We start from the raw sequence: 9,091 nt of genomic DNA on the forward strand, positions 1-9,091 counted from the left end.
CCACTAACACAATAACAATCAATACCAAAACCACTCCCACAACCACTCCGACACATACTGCAAACTCCTGTGAAGGAAAGGAAGATGGCTTAAACCCCAACCCTTATGACCCACATTCTTATTACAGCTGTGTAGGTGGAAGAACGTCCATCATAAAATGCACATCAAATTTGGTATACAGCCAATATCACAAATCCTGTGTCTATCCCAATACAGCTCCCACTACCACCACCACATCTCCCACAACAACCACCACTAAAGCTACAACTAGCACAACCACAACTCCCACAACCACTCCGACACATACTGCAAACCCCTGTGAAGGAAAGGATGATGGCTTAAACCCCAACCCTTATGACCCGCATTCTTATTACAGCTGTGTAGGTGGAAGAAATTACATCATGAAATGTGCATCAAATTTGGTATATAGCCAATACGAGAAGTCCTGCGTCCATCCCAATACAGTTCCCACTACCACCACCACATCTCCCACAACAACCGCCACGAAAGCTACAACTAGCACAACCACAACTCCCACAACCATTCCCACTAACACAATAACAACCAATACCAAAACCACTCCCACAACCACTCCGACACATACTGCAGACTCCTGTGAAGGAAAGGAAGATGGCTTAAACCCCAACCCTTATGACCCACATTCTTATTACAGCTGTGTAGGTGGAAGAACGTCCATCATAAAATGCACATCAAATTTGGTATACAGCCAATATCACAAGTCCTGTGTCTATCCCAATACAGCTCCCACTACCACCACCACATCTCCCACAACAACCACCACTAAAGCTACAACTAGCACAACCACAACTCCCACAACTACTCCCACTACCACAATAACAACCAATACCAACACCACAACCACTCCGACACATACTGCAAACCCCTGTGAAGGAAAGAATGATGGCTTAAACCCCAACCCTTATGACCCACATTCTTATTACATCTGTGTAGGTGGAAGAAATTACATCATGAAATGTGCATCACATTTGGTATATAGCCAATATGAGAAGTCCTGCGTCTATCCCAATACAGTTCCCACTACCACCACCACATCTCCTACAACAACCACCACGAAAGCTACAACTAGCACAACCACAACTCCCACAACCACTCCGACACATACTGCAAACCCCTGTGAAGGAAAGGATGATGGCTTAAACCCCAACCCTTATGACCCACATTCTTATTACAGCTGTGTAGGTGGAAGAAATTACATCATGAAATGTGCATCAAATTTGGTATATAGCCAATACGAGAAGTCCTGCGTCCATCCCAATACAGTTCCCACTACCACCACCACATCTCCCACAACAACCGCCACGAAAGCTACAACTAGCACAACCACAACTCCCACAACCATTCCCACTAACACAATAACAATCAATACCAAAACCACTCCCACAACCACTCCGACACATACTGCAAACTCCTGTGAAGGAAAGGAAGATGGCTTAAACCCCAACCCTTATGACCCACATTCTTATTACAGCTGTGTAGGTGGAAGAACGTCCATCATAAAATGCACATCAAATTTGGTATACAGCCAATATCACAAATCCTGTGTCTATCCCAATACAGCTCCCACTACCACCACCACATCTCCCACAACAACCACCACTAAAGCTACAACTAGCACAACCACAACTCCCACAACCACTCCGACACATACTGCAAACCCCTGTGAAGGAAAGGAAGATGGCTTAAACCCCAACCCTTATGACCCACATTCTTATTACAGCTGTGTAGGTGGAAGAAATTACATCATGAAATGTGCATCAAATTTGGTATATAGCCAATACGAGAAGTCCTGCGTCCATCCCAATACAGTTCCCACTACCACCACCACATCTCCCACAACAACCGCCACGAAAGCTACAACTAGCACAACCACAACTCCCACAACCATTCCCACTAACACAATAACAACCAATACCAAAACCACTCCCACAACCACTCCGACACATACTGCAGACTCCTGTGAAGGAAAGGAAGATGGCTTAAACCCCAACCCTTATGACCCACATTCTTATTACAGCTGTGTAGGTGGAAGAACGTCCATCATAAAATGCACATCAAATTTGGTATACAGCCAATATCACAAGTCCTGTGTCTATCCCAATACAGCTCCCACTACCACCACCACATCTCCCACAACAACCACCACTAAAGCTACAACTAGCACAACCACAACTCCCACAACCACTCCGACACATACTGCAAACCCCTGTGAAGGAAAGGATGATGGCTTAAACCCCAACCCTTATGACCCACATTCTTATTACAGCTGTGTAGGTGGAAGAAATTACATCATGAAATGTGCATCAAATTTGGTATATAGCCAATACGAGAAGTCCTGCGTCCATCCCAATACAGTTCCCACTACCACCACCACATCTCCCACAACAACCGCCACAAAAGCTACAACTAGCACAACCACAACTCCCACAACCATTCCCACTAACACAATAACAATCAATACCAAAACCACTCCCACAACCACTCCGACACATACTGCAAACTCCTGTGAAGGAAAGGAAGATGGCTTAAACCCCAACCCTTATGACCCACATTCTTATTACAGCTGTGTAGGTGGAAGAACGTCCATCATGAAATGTGCATCAAATTTGGTATATAGCCAATACGAGAAGTCCTGCGTCTATCCCAATACAGTTCCCACTACCACCACCACATCTCCCACAACAACCGCCACGAAAGCTACAACTAGCACAACCACAACTCCCACAACCATTCCCACTAACACAATAACAATCAATACCAAAACCACTCCCACAACCACTCCGACACATACTGCAAACTCCTGTGAAGGAAAGGAAGATGGCTTAAACCCCAACCCTTATGACCCACATTCTTATTACAGCTGTGTAGGTGGAAGAACGTCCATCATAAAATGCACATCAAATTTGGTATACAGCCAATATCACAAATCCTGTGTCTATCCCAATACAGCTCCCACTACCACCACCACATCTCCCACAACAACCACCACTAAAGCTACAACTAGCACAACCACAACTCCCACAACCACTCCGACACATACTGCAAACCCCTGTGAAGGAAAGGATGATGGCTTAAACCCCAACCCTTATGACCCACATTCTTATTACAGCTGTGTAGGTGGAAGAAATTACATCATGAAATGTGCATCAAATTTGGTATATAGCCAATACGAGAAGTCCTGCGTCTATCCCAATACAGTTCCCACTACCACCACCACATCTCCCACAACAACCGCCACGAAAGCTACAACTAGCACAACCACAACTCCCACAACCATTCCCACTAACACAATAACAACCAATACCAAAACCACTCCCACAACCACTCCGACACATACTGCAGACTCCTGTGAAGGAAAGGAAGATGGCTTAAACCCCAACCCTTATGACCCACATTCTTATTACAGCTGTGTAGGTGGAAGAACGTCCATCATAAAATGCACATCAAATTTGGTATACAGCCAATATCACAAGTCCTGTGTCTATCCCAATACAGCTCCCACTACCACCACCACATCTCCCACAACAACCACCACTAAAGCTACAACTAGCACAACCACAACTCCCACAACCACTCCTACTACCACAATAACAACCAATACCAACACCACAACCACTCCGACACATACTGCAAACCCCTGTGAAGGAAAGAATGATGGCTTAAACCCCAACCCTTATGACCCACATTCTTATTACAGCTGTGTAGGTGGAAGAAATTACATCATGAAATGTGCATCAAATTTGGTATATAGCCAATACGAGAAGTCCTGCGTCTATCCCAATACAGTTCCCACTACCACCACCACATCTCCCACAACAACCGCCACAAAAGCTACAACTAGCACAACCACAACTCCCACAACCATTCCCACTAACACAATAACAATCAATACCAAAACCACTCCCACAACCACTCCGACACATACTGCAAACTCCTGTGAAGGAAAGGAAGATGGCTTAAACCCCAACCCTTATGACCCACATTCTTATTACAGCTGTGTAGGTGGAAGAACGTCCATCATAAAATGCACATCAAATTTGGTATACAGCCAATATCACAAATCCTGTGTCTATCCCAATACAGCTCCCACTACCACCACCACATCTCCCACAACAACCACCACTAAAGCTACAACTAGCACAACCACAACTCCCACAACCACTCCGACACATACTGCAAACCCCTGTGAAGGAAAGGATGATGGCTTAAACCCCAACCCTTATGACCCACATTCTTATTACAGCTGTGTAGGTGGAAGAAATTACATCATGAAATGTGCATCAAATTTGGTATATAGCCAATACGAGAAGTCCTGCATCCATCCCAATACAGTTCCCACTACCACCACCACATCTCCCACAACAACCGCCACGAAAGCTACAACTAGCACAACCACAACTCCCACAACCATTCCCACTAACACAATAACAATCAATACCAAAACCACTCCCACAACCACTCCGACACATACTGCAAACCCCTGTGAAGGAAAGGATGATGGCTTAAACCCCAACCCTTATGACCCACATTCTTATTACAGCTGTGTAGGTGGAAGAAATTACATCATGAAATGTGCATCAAATTTGGTATATAGCCAATACGAGAAGTCCTGCGTCCATCCCAATACAGTTCCCACTACCACCACCACATCTCCCACAACAACCGCCACAAAAGCTACAACTAGCACAACCACAACTCCCACAACCATTCCCACTAACACAATAACAATCAATACCAAAACCACTCCCACAACCACTCCGACACATACTGCAAACTCCTGTGAAGGAAAGGAAGATGGCTTAAACCCCAACCCTTATGACCCACATTCTTATTACAGCTGTGTAGGTGGAAGAACGTCCATCATGAAATGTGCATCAAATTTGGTATATAGCCAATACGAGAAGTCCTGCGTCTATCCCAATACAGTTCCCACTACCACCACCACATCTCCCACAACAACCGCCACGAAAGCTACAACTAGCACAACCACAACTCCCACAACCATTCCCACTAACACAATAACAATCAATACCAAAACCACTCCCACAACCACTCCGACACATACTGCAAACTCCTGTGAAGGAAAGGAAGATGGCTTAAACCCCAACCCTTATGACCCACATTCTTATTACAGCTGTGTAGGTGGAAGAACGTCCATCATAAAATGCACATCAAATTTGGTATACAGCCAATATCACAAATCCTGTGTCTATCCCAATACAGCTCCCACTACCACCACCACATCTCCCACAACAACCACCACTAAAGCTACAACTAGCACAACCACAACTCCCACAACCACTCCGACACATACTGCAAACCCCTGTGAAGGAAAGGATGATGGCTTAAACCCCAACCCTTATGACCCACATTCTTATTACAGCTGTGTAGGTGGAAGAAATTACATCATGAAATGTGCATCAAATTTGGTATATAGCCAATACGAGAAGTCCTGCGTCCATCCCAATACAGTTCCCACTACCACCACCACATCTCCCACAACAACCGCCACGAAAGCTACAACTAGCACAACCACAACTCCCACAACCATTCCCACTAACACAATAACAACCAATACCAAAACCACTCCCACAACCACTCCGACACATACTGCAGACTCCTGTGAAGGAAAGGAAGATGGCTTAAACCCCAACCCTTATGACCCACATTCTTATTACAGCTGTGTAGGTGGAAGAACGTCCATCATAAAATGCACATCAAATTTGGTATACAGCCAATATCACAAGTCCTGTGTCTATCCCAATACAGCTCCCACTACCACCACCACATCTCCCACAACAACCACCACTAAAGCTACAACTAGCACAACCACAACTCCCACAACCACTCCGACACATACTGCAAACCCCTGTGAAGGAAAGGATGATGGCTTAAACCCCAACCCTTATGACCCACATTCTTATTACAGCTGTGTAGGTGGAAGAAATTACATCATGAAATGTGCATCAAATTTGGTATATAGCCAATACGAGAAGTCCTGCGTCCATCCCAATACAGTTCCCACTACCACCACCACATCTCCCACAACAACCGCCACGAAAGCTACAACTAGCACAACCACAACTCCCACAACCATTCCCACTAACACAATAACAATCAATACCAAAACCACTCCCACAACCACTCCGACACATACTGCAAACTCCTGTGAAGGAAAGGAAGATGGCTTAAACCCCAACCCTTATGACCCACATTCTTATTACAGCTGTGTAGGTGGAACAACGTCCATCATAAAATGCACATCAAATTTGGTATACAGCCAATATCACAAGTCCTGTGTCTATCCCAATACAGCTCCCACTACCACCACCACATCTCCCACAACAACCACCACTAAAGCTACAACTAGCACAACCACAACTCCCACAACCACTCCTACTACCACAATAACAACCAATACCAACACCACAACCACTCCGACACATACTGCAAACCCCTGTGAAGGAAAGAATGATGGCTTAAACCCCAACCCTTATGACCCACATTCTTATTACAGCTGTGTAGGTGGAAGAAATTACATCATGAAATGTGCATCAAATTTGGTATATAGCCAATACGAGAAGTCCTGCGTCTATCCCAATACAGTTCCCACTACCACCACCACATCTCCCACAACAACCACCACAAAAGCTACAACTAGCACAACCACAACTCCCACAACCATTCCCACTAACACAATAACAATCAATACCAAAACCACTCCCACAACCACTCCGACACATACTGCAAACTCCTGTGAAGGAAAGGATGATGGCTTAAACCCCAACCCTTATGACCCACATTCTTATTACAGCTGTGTAGGTGGAAGAACTTCCATCATAAAATGCGCATCAAATTTGGTATATAGCCAATACCACAAGTCCTGTGTCTATCCCAATACAGCTTTCACTACCACCACCACACCTCCTGTAACAACCACCACTAAATCTACAACTAGAACTAAAGCTACAACTAGCACATCCACCCCCACTATCACAAAAACAACTAATATCAACATCCCTTCTACACACACTGCAAACCCCTGCGAAGGAAAAGACTATAGCTTAAACCCCAATCTTGATGACCCACATTCTTTTTACATCTGTCTAGGTGGAAGAACCTACATCATAAAATGCCCATCAAATATGCTATATAGCCAATACCACAACTGCTGTGTCTAATCCAGTAAAGCTCCCACTACCACCACCACAACTCCCACAACCACCCCACTATCACACCCACTACTACACATACTGCAAACCCCTGTGAAGGAAAAAAAAGGGCTCTACACTAAACCTGCTAACCCAAGAACTTTTTACAAATGTACTAATCAGAAAGCATGCATCCAAACGCGTCCCAGAAAAAGGGTCTTCAAACAAAACTGCTCCAACTACCACCATCACAACAACACCCACCTAAATTTGAAAGACCGGATAAAATCACTGATTCTAAGTGAGCCTATATTTAAATAATGTGTGAAAAAAGTATTATCTTTTCACGAGTGCAAGTGAAACATGCATTGTGTCCTGACGAGTCTAACTTAATTAAATGTAATTGTTGGTGTATCTAACCCTATTGTATGGGTGTGGAATTGTTTGTTCGTATTTTGCCATTGTCTGATTGTATTACATTATGACAGACATTGTAGATTGCATATATATATAAATATATATATAGTAATGCATGTAGAAAGGTAAATGAATGCTACCCAATTAATAAAATCAGTAATGTTCAAAATACCATGAGAAAATATTTGTTATGTTTTTATGTTTGGTAGCTGTTTATCAAGTGTTTCTTCGATAGAATAATAATAAAAATAATAATTCAAACTTATATTGCGCTTTTCTAGATTCTCAAAGACGCTTTGCACTGGGGACAAGAGACCGAGACAAATATAAAAAATAAATAAATGGAAAGACAAAGCAAACAAACGAATAGAACATTTTTGGTAACAAAAAGAATACTGGAGAAGCTGTGTGGAATAAGTCATGTAGTGGAGGGTAGGGTGCAGGGGTTTAGCAGGTGAAGGCGAGTTTGAAGAGGTGTGTTTTGATGATGGGGAAAAAAAGGGAAGAAACCTGAGGGGGTGCAACAGAGGAGGACCCCTCTCCCCGAATGGACAGAAGCAATAGATGTCATGTGAGCAGAATGAATAACGTAACAGATTTACAGCACATTCAATGAATATGACAGAAATTATTCAAATAATGAGTAGTAGGCATGGACCAAGATCCAGATAACCACACTCCATGTCAGCAGAAGGAGGTAGAGAGGAGGGGCATCAGCAGGGCCGCCATAGCAGGGGGAAGAACCAGCTCTAGGCAGCCACGATTCTTGGCAGGTGGTAGGACCGGCTCCAGTCACAGCCACAATCCATCGCAGCTGGCAGGACCGGTCATCCCACATAAACTCTGAAAAACTTGTCACTCTTGGTCTGACACCTGCTCTCTGCAACTTGGTCCGGAAATTTCTCTCAGGCAGACCCCAATCAGTCAGAATTAGCAACCGTACATCGAGCACATGAACTGTGAGCACAGGGACCCCCAGGGCTGTGTACTGAGTCCCCTACTGTACACCCTCTTCACAAACGACTGCACCAGCATCATCAAGTTTGCGGATGATACTACAGTGATTGGAATTATCACTGGTGGGGCTGAGACGGCGTACAGAAGGGAGGTGGAGGAACTTGTGGCCTGCTGTCAAGATAATAATGTCTTCCTGAACACAGAAAAGACCACGGAGACAATTATTGACCCAAGTAGGAAGAGGGTGCAGAACACACCACTTTACATAGGTGGGACAGAGGTGGAAAGGGTAAAAAACCTTTAAATTCCTCGGAACTCACATCAGTGAGGACCTCACCTGGTCTCATAACGTACTGCAGAACATTAAAAAGGCCCAGCAGCGACTGTATTTCTTAAGAAGGCTGAGGAAATTTGGCATGTCACGCAAAATGATCAGCAACTGCTCCAAATCTACGGTCGAGAGCATTCTTATTAGCTCACACAGTATGGTATGGAAACTGCACTGCCCAGTACAGGAAGGCCTGTGA

This window comes from Taurulus bubalis (genome assembly GCF_910589615.1).
Source record: "Taurulus bubalis genome assembly, chromosome: 11".
NCBI classification, from domain to species: domain Eukaryota; kingdom Metazoa; phylum Chordata; class Actinopteri; order Perciformes; family Cottidae; genus Taurulus; species Taurulus bubalis.